The 24,513-nt window shown below is 44.8% G+C and overlaps 1 protein-coding gene across 1 annotated transcript in view; it reads right to left on the minus strand.

The window, feature by feature from the left end:
- LOC138576937 (la-related protein 6-like) overlaps positions 1 to 24,114 on the minus strand; it is a 102,005-nt gene extending 77,891 nt beyond the window's left edge. Inside the window, exon 1 of the mRNA XM_069649596.1 lies at positions 24,016 to 24,114. The gene's annotated coding sequence lies outside the window, so the exon portion shown is untranslated. The remainder of the gene's footprint in view (positions 1 to 24,015) is intronic.
- Between the last annotated feature and the right edge of the window lie 399 nt (positions 24,115 to 24,513).

A 24,513-nucleotide genomic window follows, 5' to 3' on the forward strand; every position in this document is an offset into this window, starting at 1 on the left:
TCTTTTACACCAAAGCTCTGGTCAGTGTTTGCTTGTTTTACTGTGTTTTTCTGCCCTATTGTGTATGCTCTGTATACTGCCTAACTCTTCTTGAGAGAAGTCTGACTGCGCAGCCACAGCTACCAGGTAAATCTGGGTGGTACAGACTGCTACCAATTGGGTTTACTGCTAACTCCTGTAGTCTTCAACTTTTTGCAGTGGTCCCTAAGGGAACTGCACAGGTTTCTGCCCAACAGCTACCATCGGAACAGCAACTCCCTCAACACACTGGGAACAGAACGGCCACCCCATTCAATTTCAAAAAGATTTCTATCCCAGAGATGGAGAAGATCATACTCTCCTTAAAACCCTCAAACTGTAAGGGTGACAACTGCCCAGCCCAAATCATAAAGGACGCAGCTAGAGACCTGGCCCCATTCATTTCTAAGCTTGTCAATGCCTCCTTCAAAACCAACTCAGTGCCCAACAATCTTAAAGAATCTTGGGTACTCCCCCCGTTTAAAACCTTAGGCCCTACCATCCCGACCAATAATAGACCCATTACAACTGTCCTGTTTCTACTTAGAATCATTGATAGAGTAGCTTACCTACAAATCCAGGAACACCTGGAAGCTAACCTCTTACTAGGAACGCAGCAATCTGGTTTCCGCCCTCTTCATGGCACGGAAACAGCCTTGCTAGATCTTAAGACTCAAATTGACGAGTTAAAGGACAATGGGAAAACAGCTATACTACTTATCCTGGACTTATCGTCAGCCTTTGATTTGGTGGATCATGCAGTCTTATGCAACCATCTTAGGTCGGCAGCCCATTTTTCAGGAGAGGCCATAGCTTGGGTACAATCATTTCTAGCCAACTGCACAATGACAGTCTTCTCCCTCTCGGACTCTGGTGACCCGATTCAAATATCCTGTGGAGTACCACAGGGATCATGTGTCACACCCACTATGTATAACATTTTTACTAAGCCCTTGTTCGATAAATTGGACAGACTGGGCGTCACCTACACAAATTATGCAGATGACACCCAGATCCTCATCCCCCTTTTGGGCAACTTTCTTGAGGACACGGCCTTAGTAAATAAGATATACCTCCTCATTCAGGCATGGATGGCATCCCACGGCCTCTGCCTGAATGATGACAAAAATCAGATACTGATCCTAGGCTCTGAAACTAACATTAAAAAACATAGCCCTAGCTATGACTCCTTTAATATCGACAACAATCTCATTAAGGTAATGCCTGCTGTGAAAACCTTAGGATTCTACCTTGACACCTCTCTTACCTTTAAAAAAATAAGTTAACTCTCTCGCTTCTTCAACAGCCTACACTTGTATGCTCATCCGAGTCTGCAGACCATTCCTTTCTGCCGCTAGCTGCATTACCTTGGCTAATGCTCTCAATGTCCAGACTGGATTACTGTAATGCCCTATACTCAGGTGCCAACAAATATGTCACAGATAAAATTCAAAGATTACAAAACAACACCTTAAGAGCAGCTCTGAATATACCCAACAGAGAGCACATGTCCAAGTTTAGATGAGAAGACCACTGGATAAAAATTAATGATAGCATCCTCCTTAAAACAGTCTCACTCACATCTAAATGCCTGAATAACCTAGCACCCCCTTACCTGGCTGAAAGAATAAATAGAAAAACAGCCTCCCGCCCGATGAGACCTGCTAATGCCTACACATTAGAGACTCCCAGATTCAAACGAACCACAGCTGGTGGGACTAGTTTCCCAGTCAAAGCAGCGCAATCCTGGAACACACTCCCATCAGATCTCAGAATGGAACAACCCTACCCTAAATTCAGACCTAATGTACTCAAATGGCTACGATCAAATGACTCCAAACCCCATGTTCAGCTTGTTCCTATCTCTACCAAGCTCTTTATTTTTGCCACTGACTGTACCACTATCCTGCAATATGTACCACACACTATGTGAGCTTGTGGCTCCACCTACCTACTGTAACCAGAGCTGCTAGTATCTATATATTTCTTGTATGTATGTGTTCATATCCAACATGCCCTATCACTAAGCTTTTAAGTCATCTTGTCCTGTTGAGTGCAGCTACCCAAGGGTTTGGCGCGCATTATTAAACAAACAAACTGACAGTGTTATACACCACCGCAGTCCAGGTACTTCTGCTTCAATGTTATACTTCAGAATTATTGACAAGGCACTACAACCTCTACAGGTAGACAAGACACTCTTGCTTTCTATATGTTCAAAGAAAAAGGTTTGCCTTTTCTATCCGTCTTACTGCCACCAGTAGAACCTGCATCTGCCCCAAGACTGACTTTCTCTCAACTTCAGCAGTCCAGGTTATTTTCTTAATCCTCTTTACAAGCATCAGAATTATTAGGCATATAAAGGCAAGACACTTCGACCTCTACGGGTAGGCAAGGCACACTTCTTTCCTATATTCCAAGTAAAGGGTACCCTCTTAGATCATGCCTCTGCCCCAAGACTGAATTTCTCTCAGCTTCAGCATTACAGGATATTTTCTTAATCTTCTTTGCAAGCACCCAGCTCCCTTCCCAAACTTTGTTCACACCTTCTAGGTTCCATTAACTACTCAAAAGCTTTATTGCCACTCCCAGGTTCAAGTAACAATGAAAATACTTTCATCACAGGGCAGTGGACCTTTAACAACCTAATAGATCAGGTGGATGGATCTAAATAGGATTTGTTTCACTATAGAAAAGTGTTTGTATCTTGGCTTGGGTAATCCTTGTTCTCCTCGTCAGTACAACTTGAATTAAAGAATGATTGTTCAGAATACTAGAAGGGTCATTCTTCAAATGGAAAACAAATTTAGGCACATGCAACCACTCTAGATAGATCTGTAACCTAAAGGGTCGTATGTGATTATATTCCTGTGTAATATTACAGTGGATTTCAATTCCTTTCAGGAAACAATTGGCCACACGCGACATTCCTTTGATGTTGTATTCACTTGCTACTCTTGAGAAAGTCAACGTTAGCAAGAAGTCCCTTCTCAATTAAGGACATGCAGCCACTCCGGCAACAGTACAAATTTCGAACAAGGGATGCAATATCTTACTTCCTATGCAAACACTACAGCGTTCACCTTTAGTGGGCATGCTACATTTCCATTGTTAGAAACATATTGAGAATGACAAGCAGTTTATACTCACTTTTAAGCATACGCAAGTTACTTTAGACAGTTACCAGCAAGGCTTACTGAGTGAACCTAAACACTGAGCTTCACTCACCTGCACCAGGAACACAGAGTTTGCGGGCTTCCCCGACTTAGTCAACTATTACTACTGCTTTGGGCACACTTAGTACTCACACCCTTCTGCAGCACGGGTGTCTCCAGTCTAGCCACACTAATTGGGAGTCCCCTTCACTCCTCAATCCCTAAGCTTGCCTTCTGCTACAGGCTCTGGCTTCAGCAGTCACGGCTCTGCAATCAACACCACTTGGCGCACATGGGGAAAATTCCTCTCAGCAAGTCTTCCTTGGTGCGGCCACAGCAATGCAGGTTTAGAGAACACAGAATTTACAGGTGAAATCTGCTGTCTTCAAGTTACCGCATCCCCTGTGTTCCCACTTCCTCATGACTTGCCAAACTCATGCTTTTCTACTACTGCCTGCCTTCCAACTCCTGCTCCAGCTCTCTCCTCTCCTACTGCAGCCTTTTATGCCTCAAAGGTTTGGCAATTGACTTCAAGTTTGAGACTTCGTTTCAATTGCAGGACTCCTGCAATGGCCGTTAAACCTAATTGCGTGACTACTACATCTACATGTATCTTCAGCCTGCCTACTCATCTCAGTGCCTATAGGATTCTGGGACATGTAGTTTGTGTCATCAACATTACGTTTTTCTTCTACTTTATTTTTACCGTAGATTTAGTTCCCTTAATGATGGTAATAGAGGGGCTGTAGTTAACTTGTCTAGAGGAAGATGGTTTAGAGAAAACATTCCTGCCATCCCGTGTAGTGTACCCTTGAAACGGAGAAGGGCCTTCAGTAGAAATCAAAAGTCCTTCTTTTGGTAGAATATGCTTTGTTGTTACAACTTTAGGGTTCAACACCTTAGGTTTAATAGGAGGTTGAGAGACATTGAAATGGCATTAAGCCATAACTCTTTTGGCACAGTATTAAGAGTCTCCTTATAAGAGGAGAAATACTGTGTCTCATCCCATAGAATATCCTCACTACCCTTGGTCCAGTCTTCACCCAGGTGATCCTCCCGCAGTATACAACCCCCAGGGTTTGGATCAGGGAGCGTTTGCCTTCCCCTGGCCACCCAGGAGGAGACTTTAGGTAGGTTTTCAGTCAGGGAACCACAGTATTCTTCACACCATCTGCTGTATTAAACCAACACAAGTGACAAATTATGGTTTCGGAAATAAAAAAAAGCAATAGTAGCATTACGATACAAATAAAGTTTAGTTTATTCTTTATATGATGCGCACCGGACCCAGGGGTATCAGGGCGCAAGCAGTACAGACAATGCAAAGCTTAATTTACAAGTTACATACAGAGTTATACACAGGACATATAATTACAGGGTAGTACATAGAAAAGGCATAACTAATACATAGGTATGCACTACAAAAGTAGGTGGACATGGCAAATATATAAAGAAAAATATACACAGGTATGTACTTGTTTAGTGATCATTTAACTTGAGCCAGTTGAAATAACTGAGTCTAAACCTTGGGTAGGATTGATCCGCCATGAGATGGTGTGGTAGGGAGTTCCAAAGTTGGGCCGCTTTGACCTGGAAGCTGTTCCCCCCCGATCTTGGTTAGTCTAAATCTGGGAATGTTAATACAGTTGGCATTGGTAAGTCTTGTGGGTCTCGTGGAGATTCTTCTTTGGACTCTTTACAAGGTAACTGGGAGCAGCGTTGTTCAATGGCTTGTGTGTCAAGGAGGCTGTTTTTAGGTTGATTTTGTTGAGTAGAAAGCCAGTTGTTTTGATTCCTTATGGCGGAGATGTGAGACCTTTTGGACACACCTATAGCTGCTCTAAGGGCGTTGTTTTGAAGAATTTTGATTTTTTGGGTGATAGCTTTGTTGGTGCCAATATATAATGCATTACAGTAGTCGAGCCTCGATAGGATCAAGGCTCTGGCTAGGGTAATGCAATTATCTGATAGAAAGGGTTTGGCCATTCTGATCAGCTTGCATGTGTATGCAGTGGCTGAGGCCAGTGTGTTAACTTGTTTAGCAAAGGATAAGGTGGAATCAAGGTAGAACCCAAGTGTTTTCACCTCTTTGGCCACCCTGATAACATTGCCATCAATGATGAATGATATGTAGTTTGGTCCTAGTTTTTTTATATTAGCGTGTGTACCTAGTATGATGAGTTCCGTTTTTTCATCATTCAGGCATAGACCATGAATAGCCATCCATGCCTGGATGATGAGATACACCCTGTTCACCAAGGCCAAATCCTTTTCGTAATCCCCGGAATGAGGGAGGAGAATCTGAGTATCATCTGCATAGTTAATGTAGGTGATACCAAGAGAATCCAGATCATCAAAAAGGGGCTTGGTGAAAATGTTGTACAAGGTTGGGGAAACGCAAGATCCTTGGGGAACACTGCATGTGATGGGGATAGGGTCTGCTGCCACTGAGGGCGAGAAGACCCTCATAGTGCTGTCACGGAGGAAGGACTCGATCCAGATGATTGCCTCTTTAGAAAAGTTGGCAGCCGTGTCTAGGTGTCTGCAAAGGACCTTGTGGTCTACCAGGTCGAATGCGACTGAGAGGTCTAATAGTAAAAGGAGGGCGGTTTTCCTTTTGTCTCTCAGCTCATCTACCTGTGCTTTCAGGTCAATAAGGGCTGTCCCAGTTCCATGTTGGGGTCGGAAACCTGATTGACGAGCTCCCAGGAGTTTATGCTCTTCCAGAAATGTTTGGATCTGGAGATAGGCCACTTTGTTAAGGATCTTGAGCAGGAAGGGTACAGTGGTGATGGGGCGATAGTTAGTTGGAATTAGCAGGTCTAGGGTTTCCTTTTTTAGTAGTGGGAGCACAAATGTTTGTTTAAAGATTGGCTGGGACGATTCCTGAGGCGAATGAAGCATTAATCAGCTTAGTGATGAACAGCTCAAGATCTCTTGCTGTGTCTTTAATAAGCTGAGCCGGGCAGAGGTCACCCTGGCAATTTGAGGGCTTGAGTGATAGGATTACTTGCTCAGCCTCAAGGGTAGTAATTTTGGAGAAGTAGAAACGGGGGGTTAGGTTAGTTAGAATGTCTTTAGGGGGGTCATTGGCGGCAGTGAGGTTGGGTAGGTAGTTGATGGATTGTTTTTTTTGAGATATTTTGTTTTGAAGGGTAGTTATTTTATTTGTTATGGCCTGTTGTATCTCAGAGCACCACGTTTTGTCCTTGTGCAAATTTCAGGTGTGGTGATGGGGGATTCAAGTTCTTGGAGTATGGAAAATAGTTCTTTGGTGCTGGAGTTGGCCCTGGAGATGCATTTGTTATAAGAGTTACGTTTTGCAAGGAAGATTTCTTTTTTGTATTGCAATGAGATCTCTGAGTTTTAGTTGATTGGGAGTGGTTGGGAGGAGTCTTCATGTAGTTTCACAGCTCCTCTTTAGTAGTCTAACGTCCTTGAGTTGGGGAGTGAACCATCTATTGATGTGCGCTTTAGGTTTGCTAGGTCTGAGTTTCAGGGGCGCAATGCTGTCCAGTGTGGTTAGCATTATTTTTTGTATTCCTTCACAAGTATGCTTGGGTCAAGGTTGTCGTCTAATCGATTTAAGGTGGGTAGGATAACCGGCATTACAGTGTCTATATTTTTTTTTATTTCTGGTTGGACAAAGGGGGGGGCGATGGGTATTGCGGGCATGAGTGCTCTAGTGGAGAGGAGTGAGAAGGACAGGAGAAAATTGTCAGACCAGAGATAAGGCGTAATGGCAGTAATTGTGGCAATGCAATTGTATTCTACCACCCAGTCCAAGGTTCTTCCTCTAGCGCGAGTGGGCTCATTAACTTTTTGGGATAGTCCTAGTTCAGATAGTGAGTTGGCTATAATTGTGGCATGTTTATCAAGGGGGTCATTAAAACCTAGATTGAAGTCACCTAGGACTAGTCATTGGGAAGTAGTTTTAAGGTTGTCCGAGAGGAGGGTAAGGATGTCCTCCTCGAAAGGTTCCAATGGGTCCGGGAGGTCTGTAAATGAGATGGGTTGTTAGTGTTTGGGAGTCAGTTAGAGGGAGTTTGGCTGTAAGTGTTTCGGAAGAGAGTAAGTTATGGGTTTGGGCAAGTCTCATAGCAAGAGTGGATTTAGCGATAATGGCAATTCCTCCACCTCGTGCATTTACTTCTCTCTTGTCTAATTATAGTGTAACCATCCGGGACAGCTACGGCAAGTAGGGGTCCTGCAGCATCATGCAGCCAGGATTCCTTGATGGCTAGGAAGTTGTGATTATTAGTTATTATTAAGTTGGCAATGTGGGTAGCATGTCCTGTTCGAGACCTTGCGTTTATTAGTGCAGCTTTGATTTGAGGAGCGGTTTGAGATTTGGTAATGTTGGAGGGTGATGGCCGGTGGTGGGGGCTTTTGGAGTTGTTAGCGACATCAGGTTTAGTGGTGATAAGGTCTAGATGAGTGATCTTAGTATTAGTCTTATTGGGCGTTTTGAAAGTGGAGTGGGGGCTAGTTCTGATGTGGACAGGGGGTAGTGATCTAGCAAGTGGGTCGTGTAGTCTGCTGAGGCGCGAGCGGAGTCTAGCGTTTCTAGTCGCTACGGTGCAGGGAGTGGTAGCGTAAACATTAGTGCCGAGGTGCACCGGATTATTAGTTGGTGCAGGCTTGGTACTTATTGGGAAGCGCATGGTTGCTAAAATTTGTAGAGTGGCTAGCAGGAGAGAGAGTAAGAGTAGGTTACTGAGGTTCGTCATACAGGTGGGCATTGTGATCAAGGGCTTTCTAGGTTTGTTAAGGTTGAGTTGGGTCTCTAGGTCTCTCTGGGCAGTCGTCAGGGCGAGTGAACTAACTTTGCAAATGCAAATACAGGCAAAGGCTAGATGCAACATTTGTAAAAGGGCGCAGTATTGGCTAGCTACAAATATTAGGATGCACATACAGGCATATGCTAGCTACAAAAATCAGGATGCACATACAGGAATAGGCTAGCTACAAAAATCAGGATGCATATACAGGCATAGGCAAGATGCAAACTTTGTAAAGGGGCGCAGCATTGGCTATATACCAAATTCAGAGTGCAGGCACAAGCATATAAACAATCTTTGTGGATAATATTAAAAACTATAACTGGCTTCACAGAGGTCAATTTTTTGCTGATGTAATTCACCATCAGTTTGCAGGTCACCAGGTAGAATCTTTGCAGCGTCGAGCCAGTCATCTTTAAGATGGTTAAAAGAAACTTGTGATTCCCAGCAGTAAGAAAGGCCCAACGAAATGTGGTAACAAGGTTTCTCTGTACAGGGCTTGTGCTTTTTGGTCAGGGGTTAAGGCAGGAAAGATTTGGGTGCTGTAATATCTAGCCCTGATTTGCAAATTCCACTCTACCGGTGGTGGACAACTGGGACACAGCGAGACATTCTACAGCTGCAATTCAGGTTAGTCCTCGCTCACTTGGGGCAAAGCAGGTCTTACTATAGCAGCAGGGAAGGCTAGTCCTTGCTCAATTGGGGCAAAGATGGTCCTAAAATTGATCCTACAAACGGGGGCAGTGCATGCTAGTCCTCACTCACTTGGGACAATGCAGGTCCTACTACAGCAGCACATGCTAGTCCTCGCTCACGTGGGGCAAAGTGGCTCCTACTACAGCAGCAGTGTCAGCTAGTCCTCGCTCACTTGGGTCAACGCGTTCCCTACTAGGCAGCAGCGCAGGCTAGTCCTTGCACTCACTTGTGGCAAAGTGGGTCTTACTATCGCAGCAGTGCAGGCTAGTCCTCGCTCACTTGGGGCAAAGCGGGTCCTACTACAGCAGCAGTGCAGGCTATTCCTCGTGCTCACTTGTGGCAAAGTGGGTCCTACTACAGCTGTAGTGCAGGCTAGTCCTTGCTCAATTGGGCCAAAACGGGTCATCCTTGAGCAGAGGTGTAAGGTTGTCCTGTCTCAATTGGTAGAGTTCAAAATGTTCAAGCACCATTGGTCCTGTCCTCTACGGATTGTGGTGAAAAATGGGTAACACTAAAAATTTAGCAAAAGGCAATTAAGGCATTTCAAGTTTAGAGAGCGTGTGTACATTCTGTTTTTTGAAAAAAAATGTAAGAGACAACATGTGCCTGCCTTGAACTACATAGTTTTGGCATGGTAAGGATCAATAAATTAAGACATTTAGAAGATTAGGAATTTGGCCTCTAGGTTCAGGGGTGATTTGTTAATGTTAAAGGATATTTGGACCACGCACTATCACCACCGGAGTAATCCCCTGGAACTCTGGCAGATCTGAAAGAAAAAGGGGCGGGGGTAGGTTAGTGAGTGTTAGTAGGACATAGTTTGGAGAAGAGCAAGGGAGCTGTGAAGTACTGTTGGCAGCTTCAGTTCGGTTAACACATTTAGAGCCTTTTGGTGTGGTATCCGGTTTGAGTCTGTTGTGTGAGGGTCTGTGTAGTGTGCTTGTTGTTGTGGTGAAGTGCATGTGGATTGCAGCGGTCCAAGAGGTTTGGCTGTGTTTAGTTCAAGTGTGAGAGGTGTGTGAGGTTTTTAGAAGTTTTTGTGTGGTTGGTTAGTAGCCTTGTCGTTCGGAGGGATGCACAATTCTATTGTGTGTCTGTGGCGATTTTGACAGGGTTGTCTTCCTTTCAGTGATTAAATTCCATCATGATAAGGCTGTGTCTCATCTTTCTGTCATCATGTTAAGTTGGCTAGTCTTTGCATTTCTATCTTTGTATTTGGCCAACCCCTCCATCCCAGTTAGTGGTTGGTGCGAGTTAGTCCTTTCGGGTCGATCTACTTGTGACCTATGCCCGTACCCTTCGCCCTGTCTCAGTGGGTAAGATTGGTGGTTGTGCCTTTGTGTTAGGCGTGTTGATGGTTCTGTCACGATAGGGCTGTCGCTCGTGTTCCGTTCCTCCTAGTATTGCCTCTTGTTCCTGTAGGAGTTTCCCTTCGTCAGTCCTAGGTGTAGTGTGTGCCATCATATATTCTGTAAACATCTGTTCCTTTGTATTTTCGGTTTGATTTTTTCAGTTGTTTCCTTTCCATCTCGTTCCGAGGTGTTGAAGAGCCAGGTTTTTAGTAGCTTTCTACATTTTAGGTGATCTTTGGTATTTCTTATTCCTTTCAGAAGGTTGTTCCAGGTTTTTGCGGCTTGGTGGGAGAAAGAGGAGCCTCCTAGATTATTCCTGGCGTATGCTTTTGGTTGCAGACGGATTTCATGACTTGATCTGAGGCGTCTCGTTGGTTTGTAGATGGTCATTTCGTTTGTAGGAATTCTGCTCACTGTCCGTTTATTGCCCTGTGTGTTATGCACATTAATTTGAACATGACCTGTGTTTGATTGGGAGACAGTGTAACATTTGAAGTGCTGGAGTGATGTGATCTCTTCTAGACAGTTTGAGGAGGAGCCTAGCTGCTGCATTTTGTATGCATTGTACTTTCTTCAGGAGGTGTTCCGGCATCCCGAGGTAGAGGCGGTTTGCATAGTCTATTCTTGACATGAGGGTGACTATTGTCAGTGTTTTGTGGGTGAAGGAGAGGAAAGGTAGGATTCTTTTTGTTGAGTGAAGGAGGAACAAGCGTTTCTTAATTATCGACAGGTTCAGATTTCTGTAGTGTTCAGATGCCGTTCCTTGTGTGAGGATTGATCCTTGTGTGAGGATTGATTTGTAGATGTCAGGTGGGCAGGGATCCATGGGCAATCCCGCTTTCTTGGTATGTTTTACCAGCTTGACGAATGTCTCTGATATTTCCGGGAATTTTTGGGGTTTGTGCTCTGGCTCCTCGTCGGGTCCGGTTGGTTGAGTGTTAGGGTTAGTCGGTCTGTTTTTTATGATTTGTCGGATGTCGTTGATTTTGTTTCTGAAATTGTTTGCCAGGTTGTTGTATAGTTTCTGTGAGGGTATTTAAGTGTTGTGATAAGTGGTGATAAGTTTTTTTCTTGGTGGTGATTGCATCAAGGGTGTGTCCTGCTGAGTGTGTTGCCCCTTTGGCCAGCTGTTGTAGTTTCATGGTTGTTAGTTGCCCGATTAGTGAGATGACATGTTTTTCTTCGAACCAAATGTTGAAGTCCCCCAGGATTATCAGATGATCATGTTGAACGGCTATGTTGGTGATGGCTTCTATGTAGTTGTTGATGAAGGTGGCATCATATATTGGTAGTCTGTAAACCAGTATGAAATTAATGTTTGTTTTTGGATTTGCTGATAAAGACCACAGATTTGCAGTTTGTGATGTTTTTGGATTCGCTGATAAAGACCACGGATTCGCAGTTTGTGATGTTTAGAGGTTTGTATGTTTTTATTTGAATGCTATTGCGAAGCCTCCTCCTTTTTTATTTTTCCTGTTTAATGGCAGGCATTTGAAGTTGGTGTGGAGGCAGCTGTGGGGAGTGATTTTGTAGTCATCGTCCAGCCATGTTTCTTTGACGAATAGGATGTCGATACCATTGTCGCAGAGAAGGTCGGAGACCTCGGTTGAGTGTTTTGACATGGATCTTGCGTGGATTAAGCTGCAGTGGATATGGTAGAGTTAGGTTTGTGCTTTTCTGTCAGCGTTGTCTTCTGACTGGTGTTTTGGTTTATTCCCAATTCAATCTCTAGTTGTGGTGTTGGTACAGTTGGGCCTGTGTCATCGTCGAATAACTCTTCTAGGTTAAGTCTTGGGTTTTTTTTTTCGTCAGGTTCTTCTAAATGTTGTTACTGTTAAAAGGGAAGGTCCTCTTGTTTTGGTGATGTATGGGGTTAGGGTGTCTATCGTGTTCTTGTTACCTCTAGCTTTGACTGTTCTGCGTGGTTGTGTTTGGTTGTCAGTCTTTCTTGATTTGTTCGTTGGGTCGGATCGCTCCAGTCAGTTATTTGTGAGGTATGGTGTTCGGTTTAGGGATTTCTCTTTTCACAGGGCTGGTTCTGTTTTTTGGTCTGGCCGGTGGGAGTGTGTTCTATGACTGTGAATCTTTGGTGGTGCTCCGTTGGGTTTGTTCTCTATGGCTTTTTTCCGATTCATTTTCGCAGCATTTTGAGTTACTTGACTGTCTGCTGTGGGGTTGGTGTTAGGATGGTTTCTCCCCTTTGCTTTTATTTTGTTCATTTGGGTTGTCGTGGTTGCATTCTTGGTGACGAGTTTGGTTTGCATTTCCTTTGGGTTTCCTTCGGTGTTCAGGTTGCAGGGGCGGTAGCCCTCGTGCAGTGCTTTGTTGGCTGGTTCGGTTTTTGTTATGATTGTACCGTTGCATGCATTTTTCTGATTGGTTTTGTTCGGTTGGTTGTTGCAGAGTCAGTCTTTCTCACTTCAGTCCTGCTGTCTTGTGGTGTTGGACTGGGTGTGGGGGTTTATCCGATACAGGCTTAGGCTCTGTCTGGTGGGGGAGGTCTAGGCAGGTTTACATCGCTAAGGCAATTCAGGTGCTGCACCAATCTGGCACTCTCTGGGTGAGACTCAAGGCAACAAAACACTTTTAAGGGGTGCAACGCAGGCTGGTGTTCACAGCACCAGCCCACAAGGGCCAGTAATCACTGTGCTATCTCAGTGATGCACAGTACCAACCCAGTGTGGCACCCTCCAAATGATATTCAAAGGCCTTCTTAACAATTCTCTAAGGGTGCAACGCAGGACAACATTCACAGAGCCATCCCAGCGTGGGACAGGGTAATAACCACTGTACTATCCTCGAGAGGCACAGGTCAATCACAGCACCATTCTTATTGTGGCGCTTTCTAGATGCGACTCAAATCAATATACCCACTTCTCTAAAGGTGCGAGAGAGGCCTATAATCTCAGCACTATCCCTGAGAGGCTCAGTCATTTGCCCAAGATCCCTTCAAAGAATACTTTTAGGACCGCTGCCATCTGTTGCCCAGCATACAACCCCATCCTACACGCCCTGGCACCCAAGTACCACGCTGCCCCTGCTCCTAGGCAGCTTCCTCATGTGTGCCTTAAATTTCCACACAGTATGACAAATAGTCTCCTACTGCTTCTTCTGCTTGCGTTGTTGCCATATTCTTATATATTGCTCTGATGGTGCCCAGCTGGGTGTATGTTTCATAAAGCCAAAAGCAAGTCATATGCCAACCTTCTACTGACAAAGGACAGGCATATTAACTTCCTATTAAACACGGGCAACTTTCTACAAATCACACTTTTAGCATAGACTTAAAGTTATGAAAACAAAAACATACACATCCCTCAAGTTTATAACATTGTATGTTTTTAACATGGTGCCATCAGTGGGAGGCTCTCGAACTTTACATTTCTAAAGTCCAACATAATTAGGATGGGATTTCTGATTATGTCTTCAATACGAATTCTGCAACACCAAATCCCTATCCTTGTTATGCTTGATTCAAAATGGTGCGGGCGCGCAATGCATTCTGGGGGCGCTCGTAGCCATGTTGGATATTTACTTCACACCGCAGTGAAAGGCTGCACACATTTTGCTGAAGTGTTAGATTCACAGTGCTGAGACAAACATGCTTTTCCAAACCTGGTATGCGGTCAAGGCCATTTCTGCTGGCAAAGCTAACGTTGTTATGGCTTGCTCCTGTTCTCCGTGGAGCGTGTTTTTAGAGCAGGGAGGCCCTGCGTTCCTTGAGGGGAGCTCTCGATTGACCCAGCTGGGAACCAACGGCTGTTCCTCAACTGCGCAGGTGCTATTTCCAGAATGTTCGAGAATTAACTCCCCGTTGTGGAGCGTGTATATATGCGGAAACCCGGAGGGGGTCAGGTGAGACTTCAGCCAGAAAAGGACGCTTACGTCTGGCCTTCCTGTGAGCTGTGGTACTCTTGGCCTGGCTGTCCCCGGGGTCTTCCAGCCGCTTCTGGACGAGATGAGGACTTCTATTACGCTCACGGTGATGTATTTCTTTTTGACTTCTTTATTTCTTCTGTGATCTATGTCCATATTAGTTTTATGAGTTATTTCTATGTATTTGTAATCTTTGAATAAATAGCCGTAAAGAGCTGATTTATCTTCTCAGAGTGCATGGTTGTGAGTTATTGCATCTGTCTGTTTATGGTTCAAAGTACTTGCTCTATAATTGCATTGATGATTTATGGTTGTTTCGTGCACTTTTCGGGAGAGAGCAGTACATTTTTGGTGTCACGAACAGGATTGCTTGTGAGGAATTGTTCCGAGTGTCCAAGAATCTGTTTAAAAGTAGATAGGATTTGGTTGTCGTGTAAGTGAAGTTTTTGAATAGTGAAGTTCTTTTTTTCGCCTTGTTTAAGTGCCTGTGGGAGTGATTGCAGTGTGGAGAAGAAAATATATAGGTTCAACGAGGTTTTGCTTTGCTTGCGATAATGAGTAGTTTGTTCAAGAAGAACGTTACCGCTGGCGGTGACTGTTCTGATGTTGTTATTCCAGGTTGGACTAAGAGTCCATATGATAAATTGGCTGAGGCATGGCCATGTGGTGCCGGTTTAAGTGAAACTTGGGATCAAGGATTGGGAGATGCCGAGCCGACTGATGTAATTGCATGCTTGCAACAAGTTCCGGTAGAACGTGGTAAAGAATGTGCGGCATTAGGTAGGCGAGGTTGGGTTCTTTTGCATGCTTATAGGAAAATATATCAGAGGCAAGTGGACATGAAAAATGAGGTTTTGCGATTGGAGAGAGAGCTAGCTGCAGAACGGCAGACTGCGTTAATGCAGCAGATTCAAATGAAATTGTTTAAAGATAAGGACGACACATCAGGCGGTGGCCGAGAGGGCAGCAGTCAGAGTAGTGCGATATAAGTATAGGAAAAGACGGGGAGGGGTCAACAAAATTAAGGTGGCAACTGTAATCGCTACTGCTGGCGTAGACTGGGATCCGGACAAATGGGATGGTGATATTTTTGATTCAACCAGTCTAGAAAGTAGTTCCGCAGAAGAGTCTGACCCCAAACCAGAGGTGAAACAGAAAACAGTGGCGGCGAAGCCTGTTAGAAGGCGGCGAGCCGGACCACACCCGCAGAATCCTGGTGGTCGGATGGTGGATTTAAGTACTTTTGAAGATTACACACAACAGGAGGTTGGGGAAATTATTACCCGTTTGAGGCAAAAATCAGGGGAAGCTTTATTGACGTGGATGGTGAGATTACTAGACGGGGGTGCTTCAGGGTTGTTGGTAGATTCTACTGATTCACCGCGTTTTTACCCCTGTCAATTGACACCAATGTACAGGAGGTCTTAAGAGCAGGACCGCCCCGTGACGCAAATGGTCAAGATACGCAGGTGTCTGTTGCACCGGATAGCCCAAGCATGTAACCGTAAATACCCTATTACCACAGATTGGCCCAGTGAAGAAACAAAGTGGTACACGTTGAGAGAAGCAATTCAAAAAGTCAGAGAGCATGCTATGAAAGAGGCGATTCACATAGACGCTCCTGATCAGATGGGAGCAGTGCGCTCTCAGTTTCAACACGAAACATGGTGATTAGAAATGCGCCACCCACATACAAAAGTGTCATTATGACTCTGCAAGGCTACTGATGAGGTAGCAGATGCCATTCGGCAACTTGCGGATTTGGGAGAGTGGGATAAGAGCAATAACAAGCCACGGGAGAGAGAGGGGCGTAGTTTGAGAAGAACTGAAGGCAGGCGGCAAGATAGCAGCGACTTCCGAGTGTCCCGAAAAGACATGTTTTTGGCTTTGTTAAAAGATGGTGTGCCACATGAAGAAATTGATGGCATCGAAACCAGAGTAATGTATGAATTATACAAAAAACGAGGACTTGCAGCAAAAGAGCGCTATAAACAGGTCAAGAAGCAAGTAGTCACCACGCCACAGGGGGATACCTCACCTTCTGCTCCCCCTGCGGAAGAACAAGACGAAGGGTCTATGGGGACACCTTCCCCGTACCAGCCGACATACGCTGATTTGAGAAAAGTGGTGAGTGCAATGCTAGAGGCGGAGACCAGTCACACTCATTCAAAGTTTGACTAGGGCTTCGGCCAAGCTCCGGCAGCATCTGCCCGCATAAAAGTGGCTAGGCGGCCTCATGTTGATGTTAAGATTTTTTGGGGGCCAGGAAACACACAGGGTGCGAGCATTGATAGACACCGGGGCAGAGGCCTCTTTGATTCATGGTAATCATGACACGATTTAAAGGCAAACAGTTTACAATTACAGGTTTAGGGGGAAAGGAGACCCCCGCAGTGCAAACGCGAGTGGAGATGAAAATAGTCAATTTAAAAAGGCAGAAATACCAAGTGTTGATTGTCCCGATACCCGAGTATATAATTGGCTTTGACATTTTGGAAGGGCTAACCTTGGGACTTGCCGGTAAAACGTACCAGTTTGGGGTTGAGTGCATTAATTTGTACACCCATTACTGTAGGCAAATTGAAGATGCCCCCAGTGCAAGTGCCAGTGGCAACCAAGCGGGTAGCCATGAAACAATACTGCATTCCTGGGGGGCACAAGGAAATTTCAGACACCATCAAAGAGTACTTAAAGGCGGGTGTATTACGCCCTATTACCACCTCATGGAACAATCCGCTCTGGCCTATTAAAAAGGGAGATGGGTCGTGGAGGATGCAGGGAGTTAAATAAACACACTCCTCCCTTAGTGCCCGCAGTCCCAGATGCTATTACTTTGATTGAAAATGTCCAAAGGTTTGAGGGGACTTGGTATGCAATGATCGATTTAGCTAATGCATTTTTCTCCGTGCCAATTGCTGATGAGCGTCAAGAACATTTTGCATTTACGTGGGGTGGACGTCAGTACACTTTCACGAGACTACCCATGGGGTACATGCATAGCCCGACTATCTGTCACTGGCTGGTGGCAGAGCACTTAGGCAAGATACTGTGTAAACCCGACATACAAATCTCTCATTACATTGATGATATTTTGATCCAGGGCAAGGATGAGCACAGCGTGCAAAGTCAGCTAGATGTCATTATAGAAGGATTGAAAAAGGAAGGGTGGGAGATTAATCGAGTAAAATTCAAGGTCTAGCTGAAACAGTGATATTCTTAGGTATTCAGTGGCATCATGGGCATCGAGAAATGGTGCCAATAGCTCGACAGAAAATACTTGAATTCACTACTCCAACGAGCAAAAAGCAAGCTCAACAGTTTATAGGACTGTTTGGGTTTTGGAGACAGCACATTCCGCGTTTAGGGCAGATATTGGCCCCCCTCTACAAAGTGACACAAAAGAAATAGGAGTTTCAGTGGGGGGGGGGGGAAAGAGAGCAGCAGAGAGCTTTTGAGATGGCGAAAGACACCGTGCAGCAGGTGCTTGATTTATGGCCCTTGAAGGAAGACGAAGTGGAATTAAATGTGTCTGTGCAAGACAATTATGCTAACTGGAGTGTGTGGCAGAAACAAGACAGGAAACGTGTGCCATTAGGGTTTTGGAGTTGTAAGTTGCCCGATGCTGGTAACTCATATACTCTGTTTGAGAAGCAATTGCTGGCATGTTATTGGGCTCTTGTTGATACCAAGCAGATGACGGTGGGTCATGATGTATTGATGCGACCTGAAATACCAATCATGCAGTAGGTACTGAGCTCTCCTAAAACACAACGTATAGGACATGCTCAAGAAGCCAGCATAATTAAGTGGAAATGGTATATTCAAGACAGAGCCAAATCAGGAAAGGGTGGAGTGGCAAAATTACATGAGCAAGTAGCCAACATGCCGCCCTCAGATTACATACCACCGGAGGTACCTGAAAAACCTGAGTCTCCCATGAAATGGGGAGTCCCTTACAGTGATTTGACCGTGGAGCAAACAGAGCATGATTGGTTCACGGATGGTTCAGCTCGATATGTGGGAACTGAGCGGTACTGGAAAGCAGTGTCGTACAATCCCAAAACAAAAAAGATGTTGACAACGACAGGGAAAGGAAAGAGCAGTCAGTTCGCAGAACGTTACGCAGTTTACCAAGCATTGAAACAAGAGACCCCCTGGTCAATGTCATGTGTACACAGATTCATGGTCAGTGGCAAATGGATTGGCAGTGTGGTTGCCGACTTGGCAAAAGAATGGATGGAAGATTCATTCAAAAGAGTTGTGGGGAAAGGAACTGTGGCAAGATATTGCAGAGATGTTGTTACAAAGTGAAGTCACTGTATATCATGTGGACGCACATTGTGCCACAGATTCATTAGAACGTTGGTTTAATTCTGTTGCAGACGAACACACCAAGATTGTGACAATGGATGCAGAGGCTCGGGAAGACAATATGGAGGGTTTGGCCAAATGGGCCCATCAGAAAAGTGGGCACCTTGGAAAAAAGGCTACTATCAGGTGGGCACAAGCTCGAGGCATCAGTCTTCCGTTAGAACTAGTGAAAACAATTATTTTGCAGTGTCCCGTGTGCCAACACCAATTGCATAGACCTATACCTCAAATTGTTCAAGGCACATTGAGAAGAGGAAAATTACTAGGTCAAATTTGGCAGATTGATTATATCGGTCCTATGCCAAACAGCAGTATGCATGCACTATTGTAGATACATACTCGGGATATTTGATGGTTTTGCCGTGCAAACGTGCAACCCAATTGAACACCATCAGGTTGTTAGATCAGATCATATTACATTAAGGAGTGCCTTTGCAGATTCAAAGTGACAATGGGTCACATTTCAAAGGCAAATTAGTCCAAGACTTTTGTCAAGAAAAGAGCATTGAGTGGATTTACCACATCCCTACCATTCAGCTGCGGCAGGGCTAATTGAACTAATGAATGGGTTACTGAAAGAACAGTTGCGCAAATCTGGAGACAGCAGTTTGGCAGGCTGGCGAGATCGTGTGTTTGATGCGGTGCAAGTGCTGAACAATAGGCCTGTGTATGAACATGAAACTCCTTTGATGCGATTAATGACTACTAATTTACAGGTTCAACCCAATTCAGTTAGAGAAACATCGTTATACTGGGAAATTACGCCAGGTTCTTTAGCTCCCTATCGAGCAACTCCAGAGTCAGCAGGGGTAGACCTGCATTCCAATGAAGAAATCAGATTAGATCCAAAAGAAATAGTTGTCATTGAAACAGGGATTGGAGTACAGATTCCCCCAGAGCATATGGGATGGATAGCCCCTAGATCTGGCCTAGCATTGAAGGGAGTTCTCAAGTGTTGGGAGGGGTAATTGATGCCGATTACCAAGGCGAGATTAAAGTCATCTTAATGAATAGTGGGGATCAATTTTCATCAATCCACAAGGGTGATCGAGTGGCCCAATTGATAGTCATTCCCATTAAATTGTCCATGATTAAGAGAGGGGAGCCTCCTAAAGTGTTAACTACCCGTGGGGATCGCGGTGTTGGCTCTTCAGACAGTATGGTGCCGGGTGCAAAGGTGTGGGTGGAAAAGCCAAGTGGCCCACCAGTTTTGACAGGGCAGGAGAAGGAAAGGGCCGCTCGTCCAGCCGTGACAAGTATAGAGGCTCCTATAGAGACAGATCTAATTAGAAACAAGAAGATCGAACGTCCAACCCCTTCTTCCCTTCTAGGGGAAGAGGCAGGGGTAGAGGTTGGAGGAGCAATAACAGACAACAGCATCAAAATAACTCAGGTGAGAGAGAAGGCGGATGTGGGTAGTCCTCCAGTAGGGGGGGAGAGTGCAAATGCAAGTAGGAAAATGGGAGGAGTTATCCTCAGATGCATGGGTGAGACAGACTGAGGTTTTCAGTTGGAGTTCTGGCGAGAACTATATCAGCTGATGTTGCCGAGGCAATTCAGCAAATACGGTGAGGAGCTTCTAGACAGAGAGGTAGAGTTGCTCAAAGTAAAGAACGCAATAGGTCCAGCTTCAGAAGGGCTGGGAGGTTTCGTAAGCAATCTGTTAGTGAAAAGAAAAAACAAAGTAAGGCCGGTGATAAACCTGAAAGGTCTGAATTACTTCCTAGTGTACAGGCACTTCAAGATGGAAGGGATTCATCTTTTAAGTGTCCTCCAGAAGGGAGATTGGTTGACAAGGATAGATCTCAGAGATGCATACTTAACAATTCCAATTCAGGCAGATCAGAGAAGGCTATTACCGTTTGTACGGAAGGGACAGAAGTGGGAGTTCAAATGTCTTCCGTTTGGGCTGGCGTCAGCACCATGGTGTTTCACCAAGCTATTGAGACCTGTGGTAAGATATCTGAGAGAACAGGGGATCAGCATGATCATGTATCTGGATGATATCTGCCTGATGTGTCAGGACAAGGAGATTCTCGTAGAACAGATTCGGATAACCACTGTTTTGTTGCAACAGCTGGGGTTTTTGATAAACTGGGAGAACTCGGAACTAGAGCCAGTGCAGGAGATGGAATTCCTGGGATTCAGCTTAGAGACAACACAGGGTATTCTCAAGCTGCCATTAGACAAGGTGAATTCAGTAAAGAAGGAGATCAAGAGTATGATGACGAAGCGAGAGATTTCATTGAGGGAAATAGCGAGACTGGTAGGCCGTCTGTCATCATCAATTCAGGCAATATTCCCAGGGCCTCTGCATTACAGAGCATTGCAGAGGCTGAAGATAGATCCATCTCAGGAGAGGTGTGTCTTATGAACAGAAAGTGGCAACATCGCAGGAAGCAAGATTGGAACTGGAATGGTGGTACTACCACATGAAGCATGGAATGGCAGGGCGATATTTGGCTCATTCCCGGACCTGGTGATAGAGTCGTACGCCAGTCGATGGGGAGCCAGATGTGGAGACCAATCGACAGGGGGGACATGGTCGAGCAAGGAGCTAGGTCTCCACATCAATTGCCTGGAGCTTCTGGCAGGATCCTTCGCAGTTCGGTGTTGGACCCGCGAAGGAGCAAAAGGTGCCATTCTGTTGAAAATGGACAATTTTTCGGCAGTCAGATATATATAAATCGACTGGGGGAGGAACGAGATCGAAGAGGCTGACAGAGATGGCCAAGGAGTTTTGGCAGATATGTTTCCAAAAGGGAAGAAGCGCAAGAGCAGAGCATCTGCCAGGAGATCTCAATCTGCTAGCAGATTGGAATTCACGATACTTGAGGGGCTCCAGCGATTGGCAGCTGGACGACTCAGTATTTCAGGAGATAATGCGTTGCAGGGGTCCGTGTCAGACAGATCTGTTCGTGTCCAGGCTGAACATGAAGATCTCCAGGTTTTACAGCTGGAGACCGGATCCGGAAGCGACTGCGACAGATGCATTTCTCCAGGTTTGGGGACCAGCAAGAGAATACGCTTTCCCTCCGTTTCGCCATGATAGCGTGCACAGTGGCGCAAGTCATGCGACAAGAAGCCACAGTGATTCTAATAACACCACACTGGAGAGGTCAGGCTTGGTTTCCGGATCTTCTGAGTTGTCTTACTAGGCTCCAATTCGGTTACCAGACAGAGAGGACATATTGTTAAATCCAGCAGGAGAGACTCACCCGCTGGTGAGGTCAGGGAATTTGAGCCTCATAGCTTGGGCGAGTTCAGGGAAAATTGGTCTAAGCCAGGACTTTCAGGACAGCTCAGGAATTTATTAGAGAGTCATGGGCCCCGGATACAGGGAAGGTGTATAGAGTGGAATGGAGTAAGTGGAGTGATTGGTGTATGGAGAGAAAGGTTGATCCCGTACGAACAGATGTAGTTCACATAGTGAATTTTTTTGCAGCACAAGCGGCGCAGGGAAAGGTTTACATGACCATTAATAATTATAGATCAGCGATATCGGCAGGTCATGTGTACATTGAGAGTAAGCCGGTAGGTGAACACCCTTTAGTATGTAGGCTCCTGAAAGGAATCAGATGTATGAGGCCACCCACACCTAAATATTGTCATTTGTGGGATGTGAGTGTGGTATTGAAGATGAAGATATTTGAGGCTTGGCCAGATAATGAGTATTTGTCCAGGAAAGCGCTGTGGGCTAAGTTAACTACTCTGTTGTGTTTGATTTCAAGTAAGAGTGTCTGATGTGAAAGCTTTAGAGGTAAATCGGAAATCCTTTTCACCTGCAGGAGTAGTATTTTATGTAGAGAACAAAGACAAACATTAAATCGGTTGAGTACATGGCCTTTCTGGAGAAACCTAAATTGTGTCCAGTTAGATGCCTGAAAGAGTATGAAGAAAGAGCAAATAGGGAATACCAATTGCTGATAGCTATTAGGAAACCTTTTAAAGCGGTAGCAGCAGCCACTTTGTCTAGATGGGTAAGGTGTTGCAATGCAGAAGCAGGTATAGATGCAAGGCAGTTGGGGCACATTCCACAAGGGGTGCTATGGCATTGTCGGCTTTTATGGCAGGAGCCCGTCTAGAAGATATTTTGAGGGCGGCAGATTGGTCTAATGAAGAGACGTTTAAGAGTTTTTAATTTTAGACCGGTAGAACAAGTAGCGTTGTTGGTGGTAAGTAAGCTTTAAACGAGCATAATCTGAGCCTCTGAGTCTTGACATAGAATACAGATTTTCGTTACAGAAAGTCATGATTCTTTTAAAGACTCAGAGGTGAAAGATTATTCCATCCAATTTCAATCGCTACAATGATATGTGCATATATGATATATGGATAATAATATTAAGTTGTATTGGATATGGTGATGTTATTGTTATGCGATTGCCCACCGGTTCATGATGAGAGGTTTTTACTTGTTTCAGGGACGGAGCAGAAAACGACGCCTTGAGAAGGAAACAAGGGGAAGTTAAGTCGTCTACCGGTTGGGGCGCAAGTTCGGATTTCGTTCAGCTAAAGAAAGAGGAAGGACTATGGGGACAGTTATTGTTATAGAGGACAGGAGAAGCATATTGGATGATTTGGTCACGTGATTTAACAACCTATGAAAAATGGACTGCAAATGTGATGAGTTTTATTGGGATTTGTAGTTTTGTTGGTTTATTTTTCATGTTGGTTACATTGCTGCTTGAGTGAGTAAAGAGACGTTAGAGCATAATCTTTCACCTCCTAGTCTTTAATAGAATCATGACTTTCTGTAACGAATAGATGGAAAATCTGTATTACACTTGTCTGTAAATGTGTAATCCATGGAGTCTGTAAACGGGCAATCCATGGTCGCTCCTGACACGATGACATATTTGATGCTCGCATCCCGCCCCACCCAGTTTCAAACGATTACACCGACTACAAACGAGGTCTCAAATTTGTAGGATATTAACTATATGTGGTCCAGCTTTTGAAAACCATGCAAAATAAAAAGTAAAGTCTTGCCTTGTAAATACTGGATGTCTCGGAGTAACCAGGACAACATGCGCGGGCCTGTTTTTAATTTACCAATCTAATACTTTCTGGGAATTGTAGTCTTTAGCTCACAGTTGCAAAGATTTGGACTACATGTACCATATAGTGTTTGGGAAACGAAGGTCTGGAATCTTGAGAGATCTAGCACTCCCAACCTTGCTGGCACGTGGATGGAGAAAGAGATGCGCTCACCCAGCCTGGAAGATTTCAGCCACCAAGATCTGTAGTCCGCCAGTGTTTCACATATTAAAATGTACACCTACCAGACAACACCCGTTGCACAGCAGTCATCTTCCAGCGGTGCTGCTTCTAGCCTTTAAGCCCAGATCGTTAATTTGAAAGCAGAAAAAAAATCCCAGAACTCAATATACGGCGAATTAAAAAGTCACTCCTGTCTCGGGCCCAAATTGATATCTGCGCTATGAGTGCTAAAGCGCTTAGAGACCATGCAGTCCCTGGGCAAAGGCGGAGCGTGCTGCAAAACAGTACTCTGCTGCTTGGATTTACGATGAGCAAGGACACCCTTCGCGAATGCGATATGCAGACTACAGTTTAAATACACCATTAAACAAGGTAAATACTAAACTCGTCAAATATCGCATCTTTCATGTTCGGGAACTGACGCCAGTTTGTGTTGGTGGTGTTTTTTAACACACCGCGTACGCAACTTGCTATTATTTTTAGTGAACGGAGAGCATGTTTTAAAAGTCGTAAATGGAAAACGCTAAAGGTGCTGACACTTACTTGACTAGTCACATCCTCTGCAGCGCTTTGGCTACTGACTTGAATTATAGCTTTGCTTCTAGGGACGTCCTCTTTCTATTATCAGTTCAGGGCATTTACATAATTAATTTATGGCAGCTGCACCGCATCCTCCTCTGTGAAAGTCCGGTCAAGCCATGGCTGTTAAAAGCGAGCCCATTTTAATCGATTTATTTTGGCTCTGTGTATATTAACGCAGATCAAAATTAACTTGTCTTTTTAAAACCTTGAAAAGTGGAAACCTCGTCGCCTCAATACGTGATGCTGCTGGCAAGTGGGCAATGTGGTTAACGGAGGAGGTCTCTGCCATCTCACGGTTGCGAAGTAGCCACAAGTAAGTCATGTGTTACACTGGAGTCTCGCTCGAGCCAGTTCTGTCATTCCATGTAGCCATACTTTGCATTCTGGGATGTGTAGTTATGTTTTTCCTATTCGTAATATTAAAAACCTAATATATATATTACTTTTTAGTTACATATG

This window comes from Ambystoma mexicanum, chromosome 1p (genome assembly GCF_040938575.1).
Source record: "Ambystoma mexicanum isolate Mex_15411 chromosome 1p, UKY_AmexF1_1, whole genome shotgun sequence".
Taxonomy (NCBI): Eukaryota; Metazoa; Chordata; class Amphibia; order Caudata; family Ambystomatidae; genus Ambystoma; species Ambystoma mexicanum.